The following is a 15,391-nucleotide window of genomic DNA, read 5'->3' as shown; positions in this document are numbered from 1 at the left end:
GTTTTGATGGTTGCTATTTCCTTGTCAAACTTCTCATTTTGTTCATGCATTGGTTTCCTAATTTCATTTAGTTGTCTGTCTGTGTTTTCTTACAGTTCGCTAAACTTTCTTAAGACGATTATTCTGAATTCTTTCACAGTTCACAGATCTCCATTTCTCTAGGGTAAGTTATTGGGGCTTTATTAGTTTCCTTAGGTGTTGTCATATTTGCCTGATTTTTCATGATCCTTGATTCCTTACATTTGAGTGATGGGGTCCCTCTTTAAACTTTTGCTTTGGCAGAGAAAGGTTTTGACCAGTCAGTTTGGGTGTACCTGCTGGAAATGTCTTTGAGTAGGTAGGGTTCGCTTTAGGGTCTATTTTGGGTGAGACAACCCTTTGAGCTTTGAGGACGGGGACTGGGGAGTGTTGCACTGGCGGAGAACACTTGGATAGGACTGCTGGCTTGGTTCCCTACCCAAGAGAGGCTATAAGATGTGCTCCGAGGTTCCCTGAATTCTCTGGTCAGACTTACTAGTTGGTCAGTAATATATTTAGTAATAGGTGGGGCTGTGAATTAGTCTTCCTGCCCTGCCCTATACAAGTTGTTGTTTGAGGGCCTGAATCAGGCCGAGCGTGCCCTGAATTCCCTGGTCACGTGAGACCACCAGTTCTGCTCCGCGCTCAGGGAAAGCTGTGGGCTGTGCTCTCTGCTCAAGTGCCTCTGCACACAGGACTGCTGGATGGGCTGCATAGCTTCCTGTGTGCTCTGGTTAGGTTCCCTGGCTGGGCAGGTTGAAGGCCACATTCAGTGATGAGCACGGTTATGAATTAGATTCCTTGCCCAGGCTCAGCAGGAAAAGCAGTTCTAAAACCAGTAAGCTCTTTGTTTTCTTAACTCGAGCTGACCCACACCCTGAGTTCCCTGGTCGGATGGGGTTGCTGGCTTTGCTCTGTAAACTGTTATCTCTGCCTGCCCTTCTTTTGGCTTGAGCATTGCTGGGCCACACAGTTTCCAGGTGTTCTCACCAGCCCTCCAGGTCAGATAGGACCAAAGACACAGTGGGTGGGGCTATGTCTAGACTATGTCTTGATTCACCAGATTCTCAAAGGCACACATAAAATCTGAAGATTATTTAGAACATCCTTCCATAAAATGCGGGGTTTTTGTTTTTCAAGTGAAGGACCAGCTTCAGTTTCTTATTCATGCTTGGGGTCAGGACTTTAAAACTTAAAAAATGAAAACGGGATTAAAGGAACCATAAATTCTTACCAGAGAGCAAAGCTTTGTTTAAAGACAAGAAATGTGTTATTTTGTTTTTAATGCAGTAACATTTCTCCACCTTCCTGGTATACCGATATCTGAAAGTAATTGCTAATGAAATCAGAAAGTTGCACTTAAATACATGTGTTCTGATACACATTTTCCATTTCACACTAAATTTAATTATCACAATTAATAAGAAAATGCAGCATCATTCTAATGGTCAAAAAGAATTTCTAAATCCCTTGTAAGCTTATGTGTAGAACTTAAGGAAAGCAACCGTAAAGTCATCTCCTTTCTTATTTATTCTTAGAAACATGTCTTACTGTAATAAGGTTTGGGCTACATAATTGCACCTGGGTGTACTTTTTAAATTTTAAAATTGGAAAAGACAGATGATTATTTTCTCCCTTCACCAAAAAGTTACGAGATATTAAATGTTAATCTCTCATTGTTACACAATTTTTTTTTCCTGAAGATAAAGGGATATAAAAAGAATGTAATAAGCACTGTGCATGTTCCTACTAATCTTACCAGAATCTCCCCCTATATTAAACTAGTTCTTGTCTATCCTATTTAAACTATTCTTGTGATATTCGCATATGAGCAAGATGAGCCTTTGCTAAGTTTAAGCATTATGGCAGCTGTCAGCTTATAAAGAGTAATAGAGCAGCTTTATCCACATGTGAATCAGGAACAAGAAACTCACCAATAATACAAACAGAGTTTTTCATTAAGCAGAATTCCTGTTTATTACAGAGCAATAATAATAAATTTTTTGAATTTCAATTTAACATTGAAAGCAAATCCCAGTTCCCCCGTCTCTTTGATGCAGCTGGCTTCACTGTGCATAATGTCTGATATACAATGGCAGCATCTATTGCTACAGAACTGGTTTATTTGTGTATTGAAAACTTCATTCAAATTTGTATGGTTTAGAATGTTCAATGAAATGCACAAATTGAGTAGTTCAGTATTTCTTAATTTGTCATCATGATTTTTATATGTTTTCCTTCTTTATGACAAACTTAATGCCATTTTTATCTCATAGGAAACAACGTGACAATTCCCATGAAATTTCAGTCTGATGCTAAAGGTAGGGACCGAGGTCAAGCTCGAAGTCATTTACAGGACCATGAACACTGCCTTAGACTAAATCTGGGCTTAGCAGCTGCAGAAAAATAACTCATGGAAAGCCTTGTTTTATTATTTGCTGACAATTAAATGCAGTATCATATGAACATATTATGAAAGGGATTTTGTAAGTGAGAGGGAGTGGCTGGGAAGAAGCAAGGTGAGTGGTGGAAATGACACTGAAACTTAAACAATGTTGGAGGGAAGAGTCATCCACCTAGGGGGACTTCCTGATTGAAAGCAACAGCAGAAACACAAACATATTGAATTTAGAGCTTTGCAAATGCATCTCTTCATGTCGGGTATTTTGAGTCCTTTTCTATTCCTAGGTATGTTTACTAAATTATATGAATCCAGTAATTCCAATTATCCTTTGCATATCCATCCTAAAGTGCATTTTATACCATTGGATTGCATTTGGATTTGTTTTTAAGTTACAGAAAAGAAATCTTGAGTCAGTAAATGTGGTTAGATCTCCAGGTCACTGAATCTTGAAAGAAATAGATTTAAAAAGCTTTTTTAAAATAAGGAAAAATGACAAAACTCTGGGAAGAAAAAGTTGAATGTCACTATTTCTTAGGTGCTAATTAGAGATGTGTTTAATTGCATGTTGTTCATTTGAAGATACTACCTTTTGATCACTTCACAGGTAGGTAGCGAGCATTGGTCCTTTTCCAACTGGTTAGACGTGATGCTGGGAAAACTAGACTCTTTTACCTGACATAGATAACTTACTGTTTTAATTCCTGAGGTGACATCTTTCCAGTGTTAAATACAGACCAGAATAACAATTGTATTATAATTATCAACATTTGGGCAAGGCATGTAGAAGACTGCCCAGAGTACTGTTTTGTTTTTTTTTTTTAAATAAATCTTCACTTCATTTAGTTCTCTGATTACATAATTATGCCCTTTTTTTTTCTTTTGCAAAGTAAATTGCTTTAGGAAAATTTTAGTAAAAAGAATTAAGACCTTCAACAAAATACTGATGTACTGTGAACCTCAATTTTCTGTCTGTAGGATGGGGTTGTTAATACCCATAGGTCACGGAGAGTGCTAGAGGAGATAACTAGTTGTCACGTATAAATCAGTTTGTAAAAGCAATTTTGTTCCAGGGCATAATTTTCAGGTGCTGATAATCAGATCTTTAAAGAAAAAAAAAATCTCTCTTAACTTGGTTGTCATTTGTTAAACAAAGACTAGGATATCTTCGGGTGGTCAGTCAACTCACTCATGGCCATGAGGTGAACTGTAATGGCCTCAAACTAACTTCTTCAGGTAAAATGAAATTCTATTCACTTGGAGGCTCAGTTTTATCTACCAGTAGTTGATGTGGTGAGCTATCTGACTTCTAAAAGTGTCTTTTGTCAGTCATTCATTCATGCATGCATTTATGGATTCATTTAAGAAATATTTATTCAGTACCCACTCTGTACAGAATTGCTGGGTATCACAGGTACCCCTACCCCATCTCCCAAGATTCCTATCCCCTGGTTGATCAATCAAACACTAATTTGGTATTACTGTGAAAGGAATTTGCAGATGTAATTAAAGTCCATGTTAGTTGACCTTAAAATATGGAGATGATCTGGGTGGGCCTAACATAGTCTCACGTCTCTTTAAAAACAAGCAGTTTTCTCCACTGGTGGCAGAAGGTGACATCAAGAGACTAAAACCTTGAAGGGGATTTGACTTGTTTGCTGGCTTGAGGATGGAGGGGCCCACCTGTTAAGGAATAAGTGATCTTTAGAATCAGAGAGCAGCCTCTAACAGCCAACAAGGATATGAGACCTCAGTCCTACAATCACAAGGAACTGGATCCTGACAACAACCTAAAGAAACCTGAAAGTGGATTCTTCCCTAGCGCCTTGTGGATGCCCTGATTTCAGCCTTGTAAGATCAGACAGAGAGAACTGTTGAGCCATATTGTACTTCAAGATTACAGAACAGAACTGTGAGGTAATAAATCTGTGTTGCTTTTAAACCACTGCATTCATGGCAGTTGTTTGCTACAACAGAAAACAAAAGCAATCATTGATCTTTCATATTGTGACATATCAAGCAACTGCAGAAAGCAATGCAAGGGTTAAAGAGACAAAAGTTAGAAATGGAAAACCTAAAGACATGTCAAGGCAAAATGCCTGAGCATCCAATGAGCAGTGCCTGTAGTAAGTGTTCTTAGTACCAGGAAGGGTGTTTCAGAGTGGGTGGGACTGTTTTGAGTTCTTCCTGGAGCAGGGGGACCAAAAAGCATGGGAAGGTTTGGCAAGGTGGAATTTCTTTTATAATTTCAAATAAATGTCCTTTTGAACCTATTTGTCTATCTTTAATTCAAATTTTTGTTTAGATGGCATTCTGTAATCCTATGCTATGTCTGTTCTCTGTCTTTTCTACAAACCTTTCCTCACCTTTGCAAACAATAAAAAAAAAGCCTCCAATCAGAGACTCCAAGGGGTCAGTATTATTGTTCCAAAGAGTCAAAAGGTAATAATCATGAGCCACTTATAAATCCAAGATTACTCCAATTCCGTGCTGAGCCCTGAATGAGATAATGTGTACATGTACGTAATCTCTATCCAGAGTACAGGAGGAAAGCTTGACCAGGAGCCCTGGGTGCACTCTCCCACATGTTTTAAACATAAAATGCTTTAATCTGAACACTTATCAGTGAATAACTAATCCTAGTAAGCACATAACCATGCTTATTTTCTAACTCCTTTGTGGGCCAATAATGAATACAGATAACACAGAAAACAGGCACTGTGGCAAATTTGGACAAATAGAATTTAGAGACAGTGACAGAAAGCTTAGTCAAGCATAATGCTCACAAAACATAAAGCAAAAATCAGGACAAAAAACCATCAAACCTTCCCCAGAGGCTCACGATTTCATAAGAGGGTCTGCCTCTAGAGTCCTTTGGCTTTGTGCGACCTCCTGTTTCCCTAGCTTTCATTTGCACTCCCACAACTAAAAGAAGTTTGGACTATAACACTCATTATATACAGTAGCTACTGAAGCTGCAAGGATACATAAATAAATAAATAAAATGTGTAGGAGATAAAGTTAAAGCCCTGGGCTCATCTATTTCCCCAAGGTTACAATCTGATTGTATTTCCGGTGGGGAAAAAGGCACACACGTATCCCCCTAGAAAACATTTTTTTTTAATATACGAAAAGTAAAGCCAACATACTTTTTTACTTGTACATTTCTCCATTTAAACGGCTATTTGCTACTCATCATGCATGAATAGAAGAATGGGATAAAGTGAACAAAGCACGGATTTCTGTTGTTCCTGCCATGAAAAGTTACAGCAAATAAATTGCACCAGAGGAAAGAATAAACGCAAAAATAACTGAAATCTTTTTATGTAGATGAGGTGAAAAAGCAGGCTCCTTTAGAATTGCTTCTTTAGATTATAATAGCAATTTATGTTGAAAGTCACTATGACAGATCAGCCCATAATTTATTTCAAGAAGTCAGACTAGCAAGATCAAGTGTCCTGTAGGTGGTACTTCATCTTACCGCATTAAAACAGTCTTCCCAAATGTAACAGATAACCTCAACTGCTGTGCCCTGTAAGCAAGCAGAAAATTATGTAAATCTGATTTCCTTACTATGCGTGTGCTATCTCTTTAAAGCTTACTAAATCATATCCAGATTTGTAAACACAAAAGCACTGGATCCAAGATACATTTGCTTTTCAAACACTCAGAATGAGAAAAGGTACTTTGCAGGGTATAATTGAAAAATTCCTATCTGTTTTCAAAAGCTAACAAATCAACGGTTGTGTGAGATTAAAAAAAAAAAATACAAAACATCACCTCAACTTATTATGGGCTTAATTGCTTCCTCATAATGGAGTGTGACAATGTGATTGCAGTAAGAATAGCACCTGCTTTGAAAATCCCGTATCAAAGAAGCGCCGGTGAGGAGGAGCGGAAGCCCACGCGGCAGCCGTGTGGCAGCTCCTCTCCATCCGCTCCTTGGTTTGCACTGCTTCTTACCTCTCTCCTTTAAGCCTCTCTAGGCTCACCGCCGAATAACTGGGGGGTATTCTACTAATGCACCTAAAACAATGTCTGTACCTGTATGCCCAGCATGGCGACTTCAAAGACAAAGAGGCACATGCAGGCAGCTGGGGCTCTGTCTGAGCCCAACTCAGAGACTGTCTTCCTTACAGACACAGAAGCCCCCCGTATGGCCCAGACTGCGCTCTGCTCTCCTGCGTGAGAGAACACAAAGGCTGGGGGCCCGACCGCACAAGCATTTCCAGCCAATAACGGAGCCAAGGGTGGACTGTCCTTTCTGCCTTTGTTCTAAGAAGAAAATTCTTTGACATTAAGGTTAATTGGTTACGTTCCTGCCTATTATGGATTTGCATTTATTTGCATTAACGTAGCTTAATCTTTTTTGTTAAATATATGTCTAATTCTACATATTCTTTGACCAAAAATTTTTTACTTTGTGTTTAGAGCAGGGGAGGAAATCCTTTACTTCTTTTCTTTTTTTGTTTTTAAATATGTTAGTCTTTATTTATTTTTTTAAATGTTATTTTATTTATTTAGTTGCGATTTTTTGGGGGGAGATAATTAGGTTTATTTATTTACTTATTTTTAGAGGCGGTACTGGAGATTGAACCCAGGACCTCATGCATGCTAAGCACGCGCTCTACCACTTGAGCTATACCCTCCCCTCTCCTTTACTTTTTCTGTAAAGAGTTGACCAAGGGCAATACATCAATAGATTAAAAGATATTTAAATTACTAGCTATGTTTCAAGTTAATAGACATGTATAGTATTTCAGGCACCTTTTAAAAATGAGATTAAGAAAAACAAACTCTGTTTCCAATTCCTGGCATATAGTAGGTACTTAAATGTTGAGTGAATGAGTTATAGTCAATAAATTTCAGTAAGCAAACAAACATACATTTTGGTTCTCTATTAATGAATTGTGTCAGCTGTAAAATAAGTTAATACTCCATTCTAACTCCAACACTCCAGAATTTTAAGCAGTAGACTGATTCAATGATATAAAGAGTGTTCTGCACTTAGATTTGGTATGAGCCATACAAAGATGATGGCCAACAAAGACAGTAGGACAAATAATGAGAGATGTGCTCCAAGGGAATTATTCAGCCAAACATAAGAACACACAGAGAGACTGACCACACACACACACACACACTCACACAAATCCCTCATATGTAACAACGATTCAGAGACACACACAGACACATTGAAAGGGCAAAGGGAAACAGAAATATAATTACTGGCAGAGAGGAAGGCAGCCCCAGCATATGTGTTTATAGGATAACGCTGCAAAAGACTGCAAGTGCCCTCTTGTAATTTTCACAGCAGAAGACATGGATGGCGATGCCAGCTTTTGGTGCTTGTGCTTCTGGCAAAATACATTAATAAGCTAAGGTGCATGTTTAATCTGTGGGCTGAAGGTTTCCACACCTGATGTACAGGCAGCCTGTGTTGAGTCCCATCCTAAATAGTGCACTTGCAGTAACAGTGTTCAAACCAAAGCTTCTCAAAAATTAAAGGACTTGGCTTTATTTACCTATAAAACTGCTATGAGGGTAAGACACTGAGGATAAGCTTGAATCTCAAATGCTGAGGATATAATGCCAATGTGCTTGCACTGAAAGACACAGCTAAAGGAGAAGGAATGATTTCCATGTTTGAGGACCTCTGGGACTTCAGCAAAATAATAAGACCTCCCATGTTTAAGTATTGTTCTACAAATACATATACATATGTACACTGATAAATTTATTTAATTCTCACAACTGTCTATATGATTTTCCCCTCTTTGCAGATGGGGCATACTGATACACATAAGCACTGGGGATCTGTTTTAAACACTGGGTCTATGTAGTTTTAAGACCTTTGCTCTTAACCATTTTACTATGCTGCCCCTCAGAGATAAGCAAACAATATAAAGGTTAGAAGATTTTTAGAAAAAGATCTGCCATTAAAAACAAACAAACTACCTTTGGGTTTCTCTAATAAAGCAAAGGATACTTTAAAAATCTTTGTCACCTACAGGTAATAAAGCCTTTTGAAGACTTCTCTCTCACACACAAACCAGGATGAATTAATGACCTTGGCAGGATCAACACAATAATTTTTTGGTTCTATGATTCAGAGGTAACATCTAGGTAATTTTAGAATTTCTTTCCATAAACCACATTGACTAAACAGCTGATACTGGCAGGCACAGCTATGTTATTTTCAGTGAACTTAGATTCAAGGAACAATCTGTTTCTAAAGAAGGAACAAACCCAATATTTAAATGGATTATTTTGTAAGTCAGAAATATATATCACTATGTACCATGGTAGTTTTTAAAAATTATTTTTAAGGTAAAATTAAGACCCCCAAAAGGCTAAGAGACATGCAAAGTCCAAGTCACATTTCATTTTTAATTCAAATGCTCAGTGGATTGCACAATGAAATCCTTATCAGTGAAGGATGGGCCGAGTAAACTTCTTTTTGTTAGTAGCTTGAGCCGAATCACCCAGAGCCAGTGGCCCCCGAGGCAGTCTGTCCAGAAAGCCATCCTTCAAATGCTTTCTCCGTCTGCGAGGTCCACTGTACAACGCGTACCATTTTGCTATCGCCTTGGGAGCTCTCTAGCCATTCCTAGACACACCCATACCTCATTATCCTGCAGCCAGACAAATGGCAGCAATCAGAACATCTTGGTAGGGAAGACACACTATGGTATGGTTGAGAAGGCCCTTCCATTTTAAAAACTATTGTTTTGTAATGCTTAAGACTTTCCCAAAGTGATCTTCACATGGAAACTTTGTGTTTTCTCTCATTTCAAAGTGATTCTGTAAGAGGAAATATTTAAGAAATCTCTTCTGTTTTAAAGTGAAAAGGTCCTTGTGGATTACCCTTGCTTATTTGTGAAGGATTCTCTGGGAGGATAATTTACACTTATTACTCAACCAAGTATTTCGAGTGCCTATGAGGTTCAAGGCCCTTTGCCAGCTCAGTCTTGGTCTCGGCCCCTCTTCTTAGGATGCTAAGTGACTGGAAGGGCAGGTAAAGCAAATGCACGAATAAATGTTACACAGGCGCCAGGTCCCACCTCTCCTACCACCGCAGGGCTGCCGTCCACGACTGGAGCTGCAGTGTCAAGGGGAGGCAAGGTCCTGCTGTTCCGCTTGGACAGTGAGCTTGCTCTGTCACACTTCGGCCATTGTGGCTTTTGATTCCTGGTTCGCAGACACCTTTCCTCTGGGCTTTTGCCTCGTTGGGCCCGTTTCGGCCTCAGCCCCTTCCCCTGGGTTTTGCCCTGGTATGTCCTCCCCCCCCCCCCCCCCCCCGGTAGCTCTCTGCTCTTTCATCTCGGGGCTCAACGAGGCGACTGGCAGGCGCAACGTGCCTTTGTGCTTTTCATGTGAAATTAAATTTCATGTTTTAGATTTTTAAAAATGGAATTGGAAATTTTTTTTCGTATTAAAGTAGTCATACTGTATTCTCAATCTAAAACTTTTAGATTATCCAAATGTGCCAAAGTCCTTACAGCACAGAGTTGCTTATAAAACATCCACATTTTAGCGTGGATACAGAAAGTATATAAATACAGAAAGTATATAAATCTCACACGTTACTAAATTTTCACAAGTGGTGTGTCTCATAGCTTTTTTTTAATAGCTGTGACTCTCCATGTAAGAATAAAAATAGGAGCAATTATTTTTTGTAACCAGCCAATAGATGCATATTCCCTGGCATTGTTTAGATGCACTCAAAACCCACAAATAATGATTTCAAAGCAAATAAAAATGCATCTGGAAATATGATGCAGGTATAAATCATGAATCCAGTTTATTTAGAGTTAAAATACACAAAAAGTGCAGTTTGAATATAGTAAAAAAAATGGCTATAAGTTTCCAATTTTTCTGATGAAATGTGCACTGATAGAAGAAGAGGAGATGAAAAATGTCTACTCAAGATCCTCCTGCAGGACGTTGGTGATCAAGCCTCTTCATCGTTTCTAATATTTCACCTACTGACTATAAAATGCCAGCTCTAAAACCAGGCTTGCAGTTAGCTCGTCTGTTTAGAAAACTCTCTTATCTTTTAAGTCTTTCAAAGTTTTACTCAGGTTGAAATCAAATCAGGCATTCTTTTTACCTAGCTGAATTTCTCTAGGATTTTTCTCATACTATGCCATATCAGAAGTAATTTTAGGATTAAAGGTGAATTTGTAGCCCTAAAAACAGAGTTAATCATTTTGATCGTACTCAGAGAAAAATTGAACAGTCTGTAGAAATTCCATACTCCTATTTTGAAGGTGTTTTATCTGAAGGGAAGAGGATCAATATTTCTTTTCTTTCTTTCATTCACCCATCTGTCCAATTAGTCAATCATTCATTCAACAGTCATTTATTAAATACCCACTATTATTCTAACACTACATAAGCACTAGGGATACAGCAGTGAACAAATGTTTCTTGCCATCAGGGAACTTACACGCAGGCAGGGAAGGGGAGGACAATCAATCTCAGGTGATGATAAATGTTAAGAAGCTAAAATAAGATAAGGGAACAGAAAGGGAATGGAAAAGAAGGGTCCTGATATTTCGTATGATCAAGAATTGGGAGACTTTTACCAAAAATCTGAATAAAGTAACAACATGAGCCACAAAAATATTTGAGGGAAAATTGTATAAAGCAGAGGGACCATTAGCACTAATGCCCCAAGGCAGGAGCATACTTGGTATGTTTAAAAATAACAGTAAATTAGAATGGCTGGAGTACAATCAGAGAGTCCAGTGAGACGGTGATTGGAAGAGAGAAGGTTGTAGAACTTGGGACAGTATCATACAGGCCCCAGTGAGAACTTTGGGTTTTATTTTTAGTGAGACCGGAAGCTACTGGATGGTTTTGGGCAGAGGAGTGACAAGTTTGAAATATATCACTCAAGATCTTTGTGGTAGAGGGTAGGTTAAGATGAGGGCACATGGGAAACTAGGGAGACAAATCAGGAGTCCACAGCAATAGTCCAAAGGAGACGCCTGTTTTAGTAGTTGCTTTTAAGGAATTTTCAAAGTGGACAGCAATCACTGTGCTCCACACTACCTGAAAAGTCCCTGTGTGATGAAGAAGTGTGACTCCCGGGGCCCAGTGTGCACGTGGAACAGAGAGACTCTCTTTCTCTGCAAGCTTCAAAGTTTGTTGTTACTGGTAATAAGCATGGTGGTTCTCTGTATTCCAAAACGACCTCATAAGCAAACAGAAACAACTGAAAATATATTTTACTAAAAAATAATTTTTAGTGAAATACATTTTTGAAAAATTGAAGTCATATTGAGGTTGTGGAATCAGTAATGAGCCAATAAGTTAGAAATAAGTCCTGTTTCAATGGCCGATCAAAGTGTATTTATATATATATTTAAGTATATGTTCATTCAAAAGCTTTAAACAAAAATTATTATAGCCCTACAAACATGGTAGGTACATGATGTTATAAATACATGGCTCAGAGAATGGCTTTAAGAACATGAAATATATTTACCTGTATAAAATTAACCAGTAAAAATTATTGTAAAACTCTATTATTTCATTTCCATGGAATGTCTAGCATAGGCAAATCCATAGAGACAGAAAGATCAGTGGTTGCTTACGGCTGGGAGGGATGGGAGGCTGAGAGGTGGTGCTAGGCAGAGGGTATGGGGTTTCTTTAATGGGCAATAAACATGTTCTAAAATTGATTGTGCTGATGGGCGCACAACCCCATGACTACATATACAGTTGACCCTTGCACAATATGGGTTTAAACTGCATGGGTCCACTTAAATATGGATTTTTTTCAATCAGTACTATAGTGCTACATGATGTGTACTTGACTGAATCCGTGCATGCAGAACCAGGGCTCCAGAAGGCCAACAATAAAGTAATATTTGAATTTTCGCACAGGTAAGGGGTTGGCCACCCTAACCCCCGCGTTGTTCAAAGCCCAACTGTACTGAAAACCATAAAATTGTACCCTTGCAATAGGTGAACTGTATGGTGTGAATTATTTCTCAATAAAACTGTTACCCCAAAAATGATGATAAAACTGATGAAGTCTCACCTATATAAAGCAACGGTCACGTAAATTCATGTTCATAAAAGAAGCCAGCATGTCACTCCACTTTGCATTTATCAATGGTCAGGCTCATCTATATGTTTTATATTTTCTCTTTGGGAAGACCGGGGAGAAGGGGAGGCCCGATTAAGCATGAACTCTTTCAAAAGAAAAATGTATCAGTAATTGTTAATTGACTATCATTTATCATTAATAAACAACCGCTCGTGGGAAATTAAGTGTCAGAATTTGTGCTTGTCTTAGATATGCCTAGAAGACTTTTTGAAGTATCCTTCTTGCTTATGGTAAATTTCAGGCAAGGAGAGAGCTCTCCAAGTCCAACATCAAGAAAAGAAAGTAGGACTTTCCTTAAGTCAAGAAAGGAGACCTATAATGAACATACACTTCCCCAAGCAAAACTGCCTTTCAGAGGCTTCTTAAGAATTCTCCTTATTAGTAATAAATCTTTATCTGGAGATTCTTTCTCACTGGGGCTGCATGCCCTGTTGGACATGGTTCTTACATCTATTTCTATTAGCAGTAGTTGCCAATCTGTGGTTCACACCAGTTCCCAACCAAATTAAAATGCTCATTGAGAATTTCGATAGTAGTAAGATCAATGCGTGTAAACTGTTTGGGTCGATTTGAGGAAGCATAAATATTCTTTATGAGCCTGTAGGCAAAGACTGCTGAGGTTGGTGGTGTAGAAATGACACAGTAATGAGTGTTCTGATATCTGGGGTTATGCTTAAATTTTGTGTCAAGAATTAACCGATCTTATGCAGAGTTATTTAGAACTGCTTCTTTTCCAAACTCCTAGAAAACTTCCCTATTGTGAAGCATTTCTATCAGATTATAATGATACTTCAAATGTGATGAATCCAATCCTAGCACCTTCTTTTTTCCCCCCGTGGTGCTGAAAATCTAGTCTGCATAACAATACGCTCTCTAAACAAACAAAATTGCCTTCTCATCCCACTGAAAAGAAGGATGAAGAACCACTTTCAGAGCAATAAAGAAAAGGGTTTGTTGTTGTTGTGTTGTTTTGTTTTGTTTCAGGTTGAAAAAGTACCCAGGCGCAATAGTATTTTGTACTGGTTTGGGGCATCAGACAAAAGGTGGTCCTGGATTAGGGTGCTGTCATGAACTGGTCTCAGTCCAAGCTCATCATTCTGGTTGTCCATGGGGCCTAGACATCTCATACAGACTATCACGGTGAACTGGGGCAGGCATTCTTGAGAGAGCACCTGGTCCCATTCTATGCTCTTATGGCTGGAACCTGAACATGCCGATCTGGAAGATGGGCAAGTGTCCCTGGCCAGTGGTGACACAGTGGAAACCTGGCCTGTTCTTGGGACGCTCCCAGGAAGAGCAGGCTGTCGAGACTAGGAACGTACATGGACAGGGGCTTACTTATGTTTTTGGCTAGAGGGTGTTTCTTTTTGTCCTGCTTTGACCAGTCAATAGCTGTTCACTATCTTAGTTTCAATTCACAAGAAAATCAAAGTCCCCCAACAGACTATCCAAGTGAACAAACCTCTCAATCCCATTTTCTCAAATCTTCACTCCTGATTTCATTTTCTATCCCTGTTTTTATTCTTCTCCAAATTACTTCTACTAATCACGTTTTTCTAGCACGATACAGGGCTGTGATCAATTCTGAGCAGGGCTCTGTGTATTAGAAGATCAACTCGTTGTACAGAAGTGAAAACTGAGAAAGGTTGAGTGGGAAAAGTAACTGCGGAGGAAGGAGCAAAAGCGTAAAGTGTGACTATAACTTATTGGTTGGGTTTCTAGGGCTTGAATAGAATTTCACCTTTTCCCTCAATAAATTGTAAAATTTACTGCCTACTTCCACCCACCACTAATGCCATATGCTTTCCTTACTATGCTCCACTAAGGTCCTAAACAGGAGTCTGGCTGAGAGAGTCTCCGTTTTCCTTGCATAGACTTCTTTAGTACTTCTGTAACTTTTTAGAAAAATCAGTGCTTCCTGCATTGTTTTACCGTTGTCTGATTATCCATCTCTGTGCCCCGGCTTGTAAATCTACTGATAAGAGGTGCCGTGTGCCGTCCATCACGGTTTCACCTGCAGTATCTACCACCACGTCGTGGCCTAGTAGGTACTAAACATTTTTGATGGACTAAAATAAGTATCTTCAGCCACAATATATTGTACCGTATTCTACAGGTAAATTAATACATTTTGTTAGTTGATAAACACGACAACTGATGATTTACTATGAAGTGAGAACTACTGAGTTACCAGTAAATTCTCGTGAGCATGACTTGTCTAGGTGTAATTCTGCCTGCCAACAACCGGAGCCTGTGATAAACAATAAAATAGTTGCTATTTGGTGCATATGGTTTTATTTTGATTATAGATCTGTCTCCAAAGTATAATTTCTATCCATTTTCACCACACAAAAGTACAGATGGGCTCTGATACACAAAAAAAAATTCCACAGTAATCAACATATTGAGGTCACTTCTCACTACTTTTTAAAAATGCAGTTGTTACAAGACTCATGGAATAAGGATTTTATTCAGAAAAGAACACCATTGAATCCTTTAGACCCTTGCCATTTCTGGGCTCCAGTAACTTCAACATCAGCTGGAACTTGCTAGAAATGTAGAATGTCAGGCCTTGCGCCAGACTATTGAATCAGGATGTGCCTTTTAACAAGATTCCCAGGTGATTCAAATACACATTAAAGTTTGAGAGGCACTACCTTAGGTCTTTATTTTTGTCATTGGAATTAGAAATGTCATATTTATAGAATTGAAAGGATAAAATCTTGTTGTGTCTGAATTTGATTGGTTCTGCAACCTCAATCAGCTTAGTTGATGCAGGTGAGCAATGTAGTAAGGTGCTGAATATTAACGCTTCCATACAATCAGAATCATGGAAACATACTGGTCAC

General features: G+C 38.7%; 1 protein-coding gene and 1 long non-coding RNA gene across 5 annotated transcripts in view; one reads left to right on the top strand and one right to left on the bottom strand.

Moving 5' to 3' along the window:
- Positions 1 to 4,688, top strand: part of LOC116156915 (uncharacterized) — a 244,873-nt gene extending 240,185 nt beyond the window's left edge. For 2 of the 3 annotated variants that reach the window (XR_004140869.2, XR_004140867.2), the window contains 2 exons: positions 96 to 163; positions 2,295 to 4,688. This is a non-coding gene — a long non-coding RNA (uncharacterized LOC116156915). The remainder of the gene's footprint in view (positions 1 to 95; positions 164 to 2,294) is intronic. The other variant, XR_004140868.2, reaches the window with a different exon arrangement.
- Positions 1 to 15,391, bottom strand: part of NEGR1 (neuronal growth regulator 1) — a 778,258-nt gene that overhangs the window by 18,398 nt on the left and 744,469 nt on the right. The window lies entirely within an intron of this gene.

Source organism: Camelus dromedarius, chromosome 14, assembly GCF_036321535.1.
Source record: "Camelus dromedarius isolate mCamDro1 chromosome 14, mCamDro1.pat, whole genome shotgun sequence".
NCBI lineage: Eukaryota > Metazoa > Chordata > Mammalia > Artiodactyla > Camelidae > Camelus > Camelus dromedarius.
The sequence above is the reverse complement of the archived record's forward strand: the minus strand, read 5'-3'. Positions and strand labels throughout refer to the sequence as shown.